Raw genomic sequence first — 13,481 nt, forward strand, 5'->3', positions numbered from 1 at the left:
ACAGAAACCACTAAGCTAAGGGATTTCAAATGATTCTTCCTGGGGAATTGGATAATCTCCCGCGCAACATCGATGAAGCCACCACAAAGGCTGCAACCTTACAAGTGGAGGGTCAATGAAAGGGATGGTACTGAATCTTCGTGTAATGGCTCCTAATCGAACTGTTCGGAATTCTGAGGTTCGAGAAATCGTCCCATCTACGAGTAGTGGCCAGGTTGGCATATGGCCCAATCACGCTCCACTTCCTACAGCTTTGGATATGGGAGTCCCGAAGGTACGTCACGATGGAAAGTGGTCCGCAATGGCGTTGATGGGTGGTTTCGCCATGGTAGACAGTAATCAGGTAACAACAAAGGAAAAGAATGGTGGAAAACCCACTTCTTGAGCATTTATCCCGTCTGTAGTAGCTGGGAGATTCCCACGAGTGAAAAGGGGACGGAGCGAAATGTTACCTGCCCAATGGCGGCAGTAATCGAGGTGACAGGATTCGAACCTATGGCCCTCTGTACCCAAAACAGATGCGCTACCAGACTGCGCTACACCTCGTGGGCCATCCCCAGTAATGGTTGAAGGCCGGCTACAGCGATCGATTGGCACTTGGCACCCGATCTCTTATCACTCAATCTCAGGAAAGGAAAAGGGCCATTTGCCTAAAAATTCTTATGTCCCTGCATGCAAGTCGCACGGCCTAGCTTTGTCTTTCGACCGAGATTGGACTGTACGTCTTTCTCACCTTTCATTCAGGGTCAACGTTGGGCCACAAGTGAAGTGCCATGGAATGGTGCAATATTCGAATTTCGATCTCTTCGCGGAAAGAGCGAAATGACGCATTAGCACGAGATGGGCTGATTAATATTAGGCCTACCAACGTGCCTTCTAAGCCCGTGAGGGCAGCCGGGATTTGTCAGAATTTGGAATTTTGTGTTGTTTGAAAAGATTTTACCCCTTCGTTTTTCAGATAAATCACGCTGTCGTTATATATACGTAACTCCTTTTCCAATTGTGGTGATTCGGGGGACCCCATCAAGCCAAGCGTAGCGCGGCAGGTCAATAATTTTTCCATTCCGAATTCTTGTTGGTTTGGCTTGATTGCTCTTGAATCGGAGAGATACGAACGGGAAGTTTTCATCGATAGCGTTCCATGAATTATCGTATATGAAATGAATTGAACACGAATGATCCATCACTCACATTCTACTAGGTGCTTGAGCGGGGCAAAGTCTTTGCGCATGGAAGGCCAAGCCCGCGCCTCGGCCGATTCGTATTATAGGAATGATCTCTTTATAACACCCCGGGAACGAAACTTAGGCGGATATAGATTAACGGTAGATTATCTGCCTTCCAAGCAGAGGATATGGGTTCGATTCCCGTTATCCGCAACTGACAGGTAGGACAAGGGATGGCTACAGGTCATGGCTACGGGAAAACCAAAGGTGCCATTTATTTGAAAAATCTCGTATATAGAACAAACACAAATTAAACCTAATGGTTGGTCATTGTCCTAGCAACCTGGAAGAACACTTCGAAAAAGAAAGCGCTACGTTTTCAAAACTTCGAGCAGTGGGAACAAGTGTGCGAGGGATAACTTCTGACCCGGTATTGTCATTTCTAATATCACTGATTTCTCCAGTGATAGCGGCATACGGTTGGCGGTATACCATTAGGAAGTTCTTCGATGCTTACGACCCTCGTGCAGGGGGTTTCAGCAAGTGACACTCAAGTTGGAGGTGGGGATGCCGAAGGGCTTTAAGTTCGAAACTGATGGGGGGTTAGTGGAGGGAAACGACCGGACCCTCCCTAGCAACTGCCATAGGTTGGTTACCTTAGGGACTCTCCCTAGCGTACTCGCTAACTGACTGGCTTTCGTAGCACTGGACCGGCTAGGCTACCGAGACTCTCGCTAGCACTGGACCTGATAGGCTTACCGGGACTCTCGCTACACTGCTGTAGGTTAGGGACGGAAGGAGCCCACCAACGCTGCTACTGATTGGTTACGGAGCGGACTCTCCCGGCACTGCTATTGGTTACGCCGGGAAAAGAGTTAGCTAATTCGCTTATTTGGCTAAAAACAAGTTCGGAAGCGAGCGGAAGCGAGCGATTAGCGTGGTGAGATTGAGGTTTCCCTTATTTATAAGGTTATCAATGTGGTTGTGATGAAAAGTTTCCGATATTCCGTCGGCAAGGGCGAAGGGTAAAAAGGCGCGCTAAGCGCATTTTTCGACTTTTATTGTTGGCAAATACAACACAAGGATTGAGCCGGAAAGGGGAACGGAGTGTGCACCGAAGAGGACTCGAACCTCTAACCACCTGGTTCGAAGCCAGGTACTCTATCCGATTGAGCTATCGGTGCGGGGGGGGGTGACCCGCGAGGGCCACCCGTGAAAATAATCAATTAATGGAGAACAAGAAACAAGCGGAAATCTTTGATAATAACTAACAAGAGGATTCTAAGGAGAATCAAGATCCGATTTCGTGTGACTTCATGGTGAACATGATCTGCCAGAATCTCTTCCATTCCCGCATGAATATACCGAAATAACATAAGATTTAGCAAAAGCAGAGTTGGAACATTGGTTATAAGAAGAATTGGGACTAAACGAGCTGCAGTACTTCTTTGAGCAGGCCAATAATTTAAGGTTCCTCTGTGAGCTTTCGTTGCCTTTATATTAGAAGCATTTGTTCTGTAATAATGCCATAAACCCCTTAGGATCAAGGAAAGTAGCAAACTGATGACTAAATAGAGATAAATAGGGGCAAATTCATAAATAGGAGGAAAATAAAAAAGAAACACATTTGGCTCGAAATAATCCCATATTCGCACGTCCAACCCCAGGTTTACCTTTTCGGTGATCTCGGTTACGGTGAGTTCCCACTTGATCCCAACTCGTGTCAATAGGGGCAGGATAGGCTGAAGGCCTCGGCGTGAATTTGGAAGCGGGGTTTGCCACAGGGGGGCGAGAGCCCAGTCTATAGCTTCCATCAACTCATCGAACGGCGGTCCGAATTGCACCAAAGGCCTCGCTACCGATTGCATATCCGGCAGGGTGGCGTCACGGATAACAAAAAGGGTTTCCGAGAGCTCACTGAGATCGCCTGGCCCCGGGCGGCCGGGGAAGTTTCTTAGCGTGCCCATGTGTTCGGCGAAGTCGTCCTGTAGAATCCTCAATTTTCCCTTGATACTCGTCGCCATTTGCTCTGTAATCATTCTTCCGTTTCCAGGCATGTCTTGTGGTGTTGGTTATTAAAGCTGGGGATATTCATGGCAGTTTAAGGCTATCCCGGAATCGAACCCGTGGAATGGTGCCGAGGGAAAGTCGATGGTGTGCCAACATGATTCAACCGTTCAACTTGCCGGGGAGTGCGAGCCAACGCTCCCCCAACAGATACGATAGTGCGAGCCCAACTTCTTGGTGGGTGCGGCGAGCCTTTGCCGCATCCACTAGAATACGCAATTCCGAAATTCCTTCCCGGAATCGATGCCTTTCCGCGGTGGGTACGCCAAAGAAAGCAAGATTGAATTTCCATTCCTTGGACAATTCTCAGTGGATTTGCACTCCATGGTCCAATTGCGGATTCTATATACGAAATTTCCATTCTCAGTGGATTTGCACGTGGCTCCCTAAAGGAAAGTGCCCACTTCTGCCCGGCCAAAGTAATCTGCCGTCCTGGGAAAGTGCATTTCTTGTTAGCCCGAATCTGCCTAACTTTCCCCGCGCATAGCGCTTTCTCCTCGCGCATAGCGCCCGGCCATTTACCCAACGAATTGACTTTACCGACGTTAGTACAGTTAATGGAGGGACGCTGGCGCCTTCCTTTAGGATTCCCTCCAGCCACAGGTTCCCCTACGACTACCATGTTACGACTTCACCCCAGTCACTGACCCAACCGTGGTATGCGCCAAGAAGACCACCAATACCAAAGTGGGCCACACTCAACTAGGCGTGGAACACTTTAGTAATGGGTGATCCCTGGTCGATGCTTCGGGCGAAACCAATTCCCAGGGTGTGACGGGCGGTGTGTACGGGGCCCGGGTACATATTCACCGCGGCATGCTGATCCGCGATTACTAGCGATTCCAACTTTATGTTCTCGAGTTGCAGAGAACAATCCGAACTGAGGCAATCTTTCTGGATTCGCTCCGCCTTACGGCCTTGCTTCCTATTGTAATTGCCATTGTAGCACGTGTGTAGCCCAGCCCATAAGGGCCATGCGGACTTGACGTCATCCCCACCTTCCTCCATAGTAGAACTACGGGCAGTCTTTTGTGAGTGCAACATCGGCACAGAGGGAGTGTCATCAATCCCGGCCTAAGACTGAACACAGATTCATGGGCCCAGGTACCGGCTCACTTACCATCCATTACCGGGTGGCTCGCTCGTCGGAACCGTTCGCCGGAAGCCCATGTTCTATGTTCCTGCTTTAGGGGGTGAATGATGACATTGATCCTTTGAGAGCAGCATGTCTTAGCAACACAAAACGAGGGTTTCGCTCGTTATAGGAGTTAACCAAAAACGTCTCACGACACGAGCTGACGACAGCCATGCAGCACCTGTATGAATTTTCGTTTCATCCCGTTAAGGACAAGCACACTTGTTCATATGTCAAGTGTTCATACGTCAAGTGTTCATATGTCAAGGGCTGGTAAGGTTTTGCGCGTTGTATCGAATTAAACCACATGCTCCACCGCTTGTGCAGGCCCCCGTCAATTCCTTTGAGTTTCAGTCTTGCGACCGTACTCCCCAGGCGGAGTGTTTAACGCGTTAGCTGAGCCCCCGATCCGCAGACCAAGGACGAACACTCATCGTTTACGGCATGGACTACCAGGGTATCTAATCCTGTTTGCTCCCCAAGCTTTCGCACCCCAGCGTCAGTAGAGACCCAGAAAGCTGCCTTCGCTATTTCGGCGTTCCTTCGTATATCTCCGGATTTTATCCCTACACACGAAATTCCACTCCCCTCTATCTCACTCGAGTGAATTGGTTTTGAAAGCATTCCGCCAGTTGAGCTGGCGCCTTTGACTCTCAACCTGATTCACTGCCTACGTGCCCTTTACGCCCAGTCATTCCGAATAACACTTGCCCCCCCCGTCTTACCGCGGCTGCTGGCACGGAGTTAGCCGGGGCTTCTTCCTCGAGTCTTGTCACAATCGCGCACCCGACGAAAGAGCTTTACAAGCGGCATTGCCCTTCCTCGCTAACGCGACGTTTTTCACTCACTCACGCGATATTGCTGGATCAGGCTTTCGCCCATTGTCCAATATTCCCCACTGCTGCCTCCCCACGGAGTCTGGGCCGTGTCTCAGTCCCAGTGTGGCTGATCGTCCGAAAAGATCAGCTAAGCATCTGCGGCTTGGTCAGCCTTTACCCAACCAACTACCTAATACTACGCAGGCTCATCAAACAGCGCTTTAACGCTTTATCGAAGCTTTTTCGCTTTCGTTTATTCGGGATTTGGCCCAAACTGTTTGGCAGATTCCCACGCGTTACGCACCCGTTCGCCACTTTGTTTTCAACTGTTCCATGAAGGGACGAAAACAACGTTCGACTTGCATGTGTTAAGCATATCGCTAGCGTTCATTCTGAGCCAGGATCAAACTCGGTTTTTTGGTTAAAAACGCGGAAACGAGATATTTTCTGAGTTTCCGGATAGTTTTTGCAGATTCAAGGAAATACTTGAAGACGGAGGGGATACTGGACGGTTCCTCCTCCACGCGGGAAGGGAAGGGAAGGGAAGGGAAGGGAAGGGAAGGGAAGGGAAGGGAAGGGAAGGGCGTGAAGACCTTTCTTCGAGTATTTATTCTTTCATTGATCCAGTTCAACTCTCTCTGAGCCGAACCCTATTCAATGATGATGTGATTTGGGGTTCGGAGGTTCGATAGAAACTGCTCCATGATACAAAGCCATACTTGCTTTGCATCGCCCAAACCACACTCCATGTTATGAACTTCTGTATATGCCCGACGACTCGTCTCAAGGTTTCATTTTGAAGTTCTTGTTCGAATTCCATAAGCCTGAGGCATTGCTTATAGTGAGCTTTCAGGCGCTTAGCAGGCTTCCCTTCACGTTATCCCGGTGGACCGTATTCAGTGAACAAAAGAAAGTATTTCTATGAAATTTTTCGGTTTCTTTTGCCTTTGGCTCCCAACTCCGGATGCAAGACTCGAACTTGCGGCCCATGGATTAACAGTCCACTGCTCTACCGACTGAGCTAATCCAGAACCAATATGGATGTATCCCTTCATGGAGGAGGAGACACGGGGCAGGGCCTCCCGAAGAGGATGCGATCAGTAGTCCATCGGGGAACCGCTCCGCTGATGAACCCTCGTCCTCCTCGAGGGTAGATCTAGGCGATCACTTACGGGCCGTTGTGTTGCCGGCGGGATGCGGGGATTTGAGCGGGATTTTCGGGGAGGCACCACCACTTTCAGCGTATGCTCGAAAACCCACGGTTGGAATTGGAAGTCGTCACAACAAGCCTTGCAGTCATAATGAACGGAAGTCGGATTCGAACTAACTAGAAAGGGTGGTGAGTCGGGCAGCCTGAGGCCTTCCCGCTGTGATTTCGGCAGACCTTTATCTTCCTTCCGGTCGAAATCTCCTGGAATCTCTTCGAGGAACCGAGAACGCAGAACCAGAAAACCCTAATGATTCATGCCAAGCGAGACGATTAATCTTACTTTACGTTGATCTTCGAGAGAATGAAAGAATTCTACCCGTAATGGAAGCGAAAGCAACAATCATTTCTTATTATTATACGATAACGTCGGTGACTGATACGGAATATTCGACGATGAATTTTGGATCGAATCGGAGCTTGCTTGCTTTTCGGGTGGAAAAATGGCATGCATGCATTCTATAAGGTGGGAAAATGGCAGGATTTGGAATTCGGAAAAGAAATGGCTCGGGAAATGGCGGGAAAATCGCTTGCTTTTCGGGTGGCTCTTCCGGATCAATCACGAGTCGAAACATGGTTAGGGCACTGATGTGTCTCGAGCTGATTCCGAATGCCGTCAATAGAAATCTCGTAGCATTCCCCAATTTTCTTGACGATCAACAAATGAAGGGAGAAATCTTTTCCATATTCGTAATAGCCGTCGCAGCTGCCGAAGCTGCTATTGGGTTATCCATTGCTTCGGTTATCCAGCGGAATAGAAGATCGACTCGTATCGATCAATTCGATTGGTTAAAATGGTAATTGATTCAGGTGCCATTTCCGTGGGTGATTCAGTATTGAATGAAATAATACACATGTATTGCATCCAACTGGTAGTACTATTTTTTCCCCCCAATAATTCGATTTCCGTTCCAAAAAATTATGTCATACCTACCTGAATCCCTACCTACCCCGGGGAACCATTGGAATCGTTTCGTACCGTTCTTCCCCGTATTGCAGAATTCATTCATTTTATTAGGGGAATGGGGGGGTTCCACCTTACCATCCCACGGAATGTCTGTGTGGTTACACCTCTCCTTCACGCGTGAACCGGATCAAATGCTCGCTTCCAGCCTTGGCAGCTCGGTTCCGGACGAATGATTCGGACGATGGGCGGGCAGAACAGAGTTTTTTTCTAGGGGCCTAGAACTTATGAACTTATCCAGGTTTCCCAGCCCAGAAGGGACCCCGGATTTTGGCTCTGTGCCTCGTAGCCTCGATTAGCCACGCATCAGCGGATTCAGTGGAAGGAGCTTGCCCATCGTTGAGCACTCTCGTTCTTGTGGAGTGGCTTTCAGTGGGATGAGCAGATGGTTTTGGCTGATCTAGCGGGTTCGCGTCATAACCAATCGGGGAACCCAATCATTTGAAGGCAAGAAGGCCAGCGTACGAGCAGGGAAAGTAGCACTCGTTGGAGGCGTTTGACCTGTAGACCCCGCGTTCTTGTTGTCGGGTTCCCGCGCGCGAAAACGCTAGCCTTCATGAGAGGAGAGAGGGGAAATTGGGTCAATAAAAATGTTATGGCACTTTTAGCAACGGCAAGGGCTAGCAGGAAAACTTGAGGGCAACAACACTTTTTTTTGGGTTGGGAAAGTGGCTCTTCCCCGACAGACTTCGAATCTGTTCCATGGGAATGAACAACAGCTTTCCGCTTCTTTTTCTTCCCCTCGATCCCAATCCTCTTTCGATTATTGCTGGCAGCATTCCGGGGAAGCGATCACGAATAAGATGATGAAGCTAGGCTTTGCAGGCAGGAAGAAACAGGAAGCGGTTCCCCTGCCGATGGAGGATTCATGTTGCCGGAATTGAGTATTAGAAGGATCAGCTAGGCAAAGCGGTTCCCCTGGGTTCCCGATGGAGGAGTAATTAAGCCTCCATCTCGAGTGGCGCCGTTGAAGAACCTAACCTTCTTGAACCCATTTTTCTAAACCTTTGCCAGAAGCGGAACCTAAAGCTTCTCCCGGAACCTAAAGCTTTTCCCGGAACCTAAAGCTTTTCCCGGAACCTAAAGCTTTTCCATCTGCTTTTCCCTTCATGGAAGCGCTCTGCTTTTCCCTTGCTTCTCCCCTGCACTCACCTAAAGCAGGAAACTTCTACCGAACAGGAAACTGAAGCAAAGCATATAGGTGTAACCTATCTCCTGATGAGGAAAGAAACCGGCCAGCAGGAACCTTCTCCCTCGGCACAAGTCCAGAAATGCGGTTAGCCCTTTTCTTTTGCCAGCCTTTAAACTGCCATAAATATCAAGAACGGACGGGGAAGAGCAACGGAATATAAGTACGATTTACGCGCGAATTGATTTTATTTGCTATTTCAATCTCTAGTGTTTCGAGTTCGGAATGAATATCAGTATATAACGAGGAGGTATTAGTAGCTGTTCGTCTAGTGGGTTTTGTTTCCCCCAGTTAAAAGACTTTAAGTGACATTTTCGGAGCGACTTTTAGGGCAAGAGGCGAAGCTATTTAAACAGATTCATAGCATTTTCCCAGTTCTTAGGAAGCTCTGTGGTCTGAGTTCGAGGAATAGCATGAATTACTACTATTCAGTTTGCGTTCAAGTACGCAAATGGTTGCGGAATCATTTCTAAATGGGATGGTAGAGCGTCGTGCACCGTTGCACGAATAAACAGTATAAGCTCCGTCGTGCCAGGAAATGGAACTTTAGTCGAAAGCACTGTTAGCTATTTGAGAGCATCCCCGCCTCCGAGAATGAGACGAGACAGTGAGTCGCTTCCGCTTTCCAGTTGGTGACGAATTCGGCGGCTTTTCCAGTGGGACAAAACATCAGCCCACACTGATCCAACCAAGCATGGTTTTCTTGGAAGGGGAGGAAAGAGGATTATAGGAGTTGGCTGACACTTCAGAAGGGAAGGGGGGGTTAACAAAAGAAAGCCATGGGGGAAATTGCGGCGAAAGGAGCTCAGGTCCACGAAACCTATGCGGATGCATACGATGACGCTGCCCATGAAACTGAAGTAGCAGAATCTGCCCGCGGATCAGGAGGAGCTCTCCGCGGCTGCTGAGATGGATGATAATCCTTCGGCCCTGTTTTTCCTTTCACGGTTACCTCGCCGCTGGGTGTTTTTAAGGACTTAGCCATTCTACTTGTGGTAGGACTTTCGGTGGTGAAATCCCTGTCTGAATTATCGAATAAAAGTCGAGTCGATTCTTCTCGGTTTTCGTGCATCGGGCTTAGGAATATGTCTATTTGCCAATAAAGTGGCTGGTTATACTTTAGTCACATTTTCCAGTGTTGCTCGGACTATGTTACCCATGATGGGTATTCCGTTACTAGCACATCCCGCTCCTCCTCCGATAGTATTCGCATCAACCGGCCCAGAACCAGGTGTAGCTATTTGAGAAGTTCATGTTCTTAATCTTCCGATTTGTAAAAACTCAAATGATCTATAAACTCCCATTTCAGGTTTGGTGAGAAAATCACCAAACCGCAAAAAAACACAACTTTAGGTTGAGGAACGGGGTTTCGGTATAGATGGAATAATCGTTTCGTTTCTCACGAAGGACATATTCGTGCTCAGCGAGAAAGCTTCCCCCGATCCCTCTGAATCCATTCAAATTTTCGATATCGAATCTCCCTTTTTTTTTGCGGTGCAATTTTTTGCCACACCTCCAATGACAGGTTGTACTTGTCGAAACAGCCTAACCAACTCTCCCAATCATTCGCATTCAAATCCCAAAGTTGTTCGGAAAGTCCCTGCGTCGTAGCGAAATTCTTAATATGTTCATCGATACTATACCCACGTACAATCCCGTCAGTTCTGTTATCGAGACATCCCACGGAGTCGCCCTTTTCCCTGTCATTCCTCCCTAATTAGTAAATTTCGAAGGTTCCCTCCCTTCTTTCGGATAATAACCACGCTTCGGAGCATCGTTGCACGGATAATTCCCATCTTCCGGAGCATCATCCCGATTCCCATTCTCCTTCCATCCCTCCCGGACGGAATTTGGCGGGGTGGACCATCGGAGGGAGAATAACTCGTGTCATTACTAAATTTTAGAAAATTCGAGAAGCAGTCAAGACTGGGTTTTTCCCAGAGACGTTGCTTGTAGGAAATCTGATTCAAGTTTCACCGGGAAAAACGGGATTTGAACCCGCGACTTCTGGCGTGACAGACCAGCACTCTAACCAACTAAGCTATTTTCCCAAACGTCATGAATCATCGTAGATTCTTCATCGGGATCTTTCCACTCGGCACGGCTATGCCAGTAGAGATCCGAAGGTTGAAACTATATCTTCCGCCTGAACGAGGCTTTCGAGGAAAATGAAGTGAGTGGCCGCCGTGGCGGGCCCGCGCAGCGCCGGGCGGGGGCTAGGGCTCCCTGCTTCGCACCTGAAGGCGGTGGCAGTAGGAAGGTTGGTCAACCCGTGGTCTTGTCGCATTTCGAGGGCCTCGTAGTAGTAATGGCACAATCTGCAAGTTCGGATCGGTTTTTAGGCGAAGCCAGCCGCCCCCCGGCCTTTACTCGCTATGCAGCAAGCGGAGCCACGCCCTGCCGCTCGCCCAACGCTTTTCAATTGAATTGAAAGGTCCACAGATTTCATGACCATCTAGTAGTTTGAATTGTACCATAAACCAAGAAAACGCCATGCGACAGCGCACCTTCTTTTTCTTCGGTTTCCAAGAAAGAAAGAATTGCTCGTTTTTCACGTTCTCTGCGAACCTTGCCTCCATCTGTCAAGCTTTTAGTGGTTCCACACCTGCGATGCAGTCCGAAGGAGAAATCGCAGGTGTGGATGAATTACACAAAGCGTCTGCTGCGCTCGTGTAGCCAATGGAGCTGCAGTGAAGCTTTGTGAGAAGAAAGTGGCGGGCAGCCATCCACGACACGAAGTGGATGGCTGCCTGCCACTTTCCTCCGTCTCATTCAACTGTGATAACGTTTTTTGCAAGTATTATTCAGCTTTTTCTTCTTCGTCATGCGGATAAAGCGGGCTCGCTCCTTCTGCCCCTTCCGGGATTCCCGTGGTTGTACCACCATCAATCAAATTAGTGGATTTGAAAACCATACGCCGGATTCAATTCATAATTACAGTGTTTGGTTTGGAAAACCAACCTTGGGTAATAACGGACTCGAACCGCTGACTCTCTCGGTGTAAACGAGGCACTCTACCAACTGAGCTAATTACCCTCTGCAGGGGGCTCACAGCCCTCCCTTTCCTTCTACGGTGCCTACCGGCCCGTATCGAGTCCCCCCTCGGGCAAGGTCCTCTCGTCCCCCCGGCCCTCTTGCTTGGAATTGCCAGATCATCAACTATCAAAGAGCACACCATGAGTGGTGCGTTTCTCGATGGTGTTCTTCCATTGATCGCTCGACGCTTTATCTTACTACATATCCCTACCGGTAATTCATCGCTTTGTGCCCTGAGTCGCTGCGCCATTGAAGTGCATCCATCCCTCGGCCTTTTAGTTAGAGCGAAGTGGTGGATAAGTGGCCTGGCTTCCGGTTGAAGAAGAGGGCCGCGAGATTCCCTTCCCCGATTCCCGAGAGAAATGGCGTGCGGGGCGCGAAACGCGCTCCGGAAAGAGATAACCCTCGAAGCGAAGCGCGCAAAAGCGCTTCTCCGGAGATAAAGCGCTGAGTTGCTGGGGTTCCCGTTAGGGAACCAACAAGTACCCCCATTTCCAAAACAAGAAATGGCGGAAATGGAGAAACGGCCAAATCTTAGGCAAAGGAAGGAAAATCTTTCGGAATTGACCGTCCTTCCCTCCCGTCCGGCACAAGAGATGGAGGAGCTAAAAGCGGAAAAGATATCCCAAGGGCGAACCGCCTCCGATTTGTTGTTATGGCCCGGATGGCCGGCCGGAGGTAGCCTAGAGAGGTGCCCTTAGCCACCCAAATGATACGCACTTTTGCTACGCCAGTATCTCGAACTTGTACGACTGGGGGAAATAAGAATAGGCGGCTGAGGCCCATTTGTCCTTGGTTACCTCTACTAGGGCCCTGTCGAACCGGGCAATAGCTGGTCCTTGTATATCTTTCTGGACCTTCCCAGCGCTATGTGCCCCATATCCAGTATGATACTTGTCTGTGGTAAAGAAACGCAACCTCTTCGTACCGAGCTAGGTAATCAGGAGAAAAGGGATTCGAACCCTTAACCTTTGGTTTTGGAGACCATTGTTCTACCATTGGAACTATTCTCCTGAAGCGGAAGAAAAAGGTCAAATCAGTCGTGGCTCCATTATAATACGCAAATTTATAGATCAATACAGATCGCTCTGTTTTCATGATTGACTAGCACAGATAACAATAATCCGATTTCGCAATAATCCTAGTCCAACAGGGGGAAGAGCACATTCTATACGTTTTTCTCTGGCTCTCTCGGCTTTAATCCCGAGATATTTCATCTTGTGCCGGTAGGGAGCAGAGATGCTGGAGTATCAGAGATCGACCCAGCCAAGTCGGATAGCCCTTTAGCTTCTGCTGGGGCGAATTATTCATCCAATTTGGTCATTTCTTTCAGCCATTCGGGTCAATAAATAAGCAATTTCTTCATGAAATTAGAATTTTATTGGCAAACAAATGGTTTGAATTCATTCGCTCAGCGTCGATTGCCTCTGCTTCGTGTCCCCCCATTTGGATTCGACAAAGCCAAACAACCCATTTCATTCAAAAAGGCATTCTTTCTTATCATGTTTTATTCGGAGAGCCAACAAACAATTTTTCTTATTTCGCCTCGAAGTGATCGACCATTCCCATTATTTTGGCAAACAAACCCTACGATCTCAGTCGCTTTCAGCTCCCTCGATCATTAGGCGGGGGGTAGGTCGAGCAAAGATCTCCCAGCAGCATCCAATCTCAATGCCTTCATTCGATGTTGCTTTCAGCTCCATCTCGTATTGGACCTTCGGTCTTCGACCTCAGACCAGCTTCTAACTCCCTTGCTGCCCTTCGGCCAGCTCATCAAAGAAAGAAGCTATCGTGCCAAGTGCCTTCGATGTCGCGCGTAATCTATCAGGGGTCGGTCGATCTTCGATCTTCCAGGATCTCTCTCGTCAAGCGGGTTCGAGGTGCTCGGCTCATTAGCCA

The 13,481-nt window shown here is 48.8% G+C and overlaps 5 non-coding genes and 1 pseudogene across 5 annotated transcripts; 1 reads left to right on the forward strand and 5 right to left on the reverse strand.

Annotated features, from left to right (window-relative positions):
- Positions 1-472: 472 nt before the first annotated feature.
- TRNAP-UGG (transfer RNA proline (anticodon UGG)) lies at positions 473-546 on the reverse strand. The gene has a single exon. It is a non-coding gene; the product is annotated as a tRNA-Pro (tRNA).
- A 762-nt stretch (positions 547-1,308) lies between these two features.
- On the forward strand, positions 1,309-1,379 carry TRNAG-UCC (transfer RNA glycine (anticodon UCC)). The gene has a single exon. It is a non-coding gene; the product is annotated as a tRNA-Gly (tRNA).
- Positions 1,380-2,276: 897 nt separating this feature from the next.
- On the reverse strand, positions 2,277-2,350 carry TRNAR-UCG (transfer RNA arginine (anticodon UCG)). Its single transcript has one exon. It is a non-coding gene; the product is annotated as a tRNA-Arg (tRNA).
- Positions 2,351-3,819: 1,469 nt separating this feature from the next.
- LOC147879479 (18S ribosomal RNA) lies at positions 3,820-5,600 on the reverse strand (annotated as a pseudogene).
- Positions 5,601-10,523: 4,923 nt separating this feature from the next.
- Positions 10,524-10,597, reverse strand: TRNAD-GUC (transfer RNA aspartic acid (anticodon GUC)). Its single transcript has one exon. It is a non-coding gene; the product is annotated as a tRNA-Asp (tRNA).
- A 912-nt stretch (positions 10,598-11,509) lies between these two features.
- Positions 11,510-11,582, reverse strand: TRNAV-UAC (transfer RNA valine (anticodon UAC)). The gene has a single exon. It is a non-coding gene; the product is annotated as a tRNA-Val (tRNA).
- Between the last annotated feature and the right edge of the window lie 1,899 nt (positions 11,583-13,481).

The sequence above is a fragment of the Dipteris shenzhenensis genome, unplaced genomic scaffold (genome assembly GCF_047967505.1).
Source record: "Dipteris shenzhenensis isolate YYH24624 ecotype China unplaced genomic scaffold, Dip_SZ_1.0 scaf0007, whole genome shotgun sequence".
Lineage (NCBI taxonomy): Eukaryota > Viridiplantae > Streptophyta > Polypodiopsida > Gleicheniales > Dipteridaceae > Dipteris > Dipteris shenzhenensis.